This window comes from Passer montanus, unplaced genomic scaffold (genome assembly GCF_014805655.1).
Source record: "Passer montanus isolate IOZ18808 unplaced genomic scaffold, ASM1480565v1 scaffold18513, whole genome shotgun sequence".
Classification (NCBI taxonomy): domain Eukaryota; kingdom Metazoa; phylum Chordata; class Aves; order Passeriformes; family Passeridae; genus Passer; species Passer montanus.
The window spans coordinates 1-203 of NW_024365953.1; the positions used below are offsets into that span (position 1 = coordinate 1).

At 64.5% G+C, this 203-nt stretch overlaps 1 non-coding gene across 1 annotated transcript; it reads right to left on the minus strand.

Moving 5' to 3' along the window:
* Positions 1-83: 83 nt before the first annotated feature.
* TRNAS-AGA lies at positions 84-165 on the minus strand. The gene has a single exon. It is a non-coding gene; the product is annotated as a tRNA-Ser (tRNA).
* Positions 166-203: the final 38 nt, after the last annotated feature.

Sequence of the window (203 nt, forward strand, 5' to 3'; positions counted from 1 at the left end):
GGAAGGAAGGCCCTTCAGCAGGCAGGCCAGGCTGCCAGCAGCTCCTCCCTGCAGCTGCCCGCAGCCCAAAAGGGGCGTGTGCCCGTAGTTGGCAGGATTCGAACCTGCGCGGGGAAACCCCAATGGATTTCTAGTCCATCGCCTTCACCACTCGGCCACAACTACCTGCCCTGTGCCCTGCCCTGCGCCCTGCCCATCACACA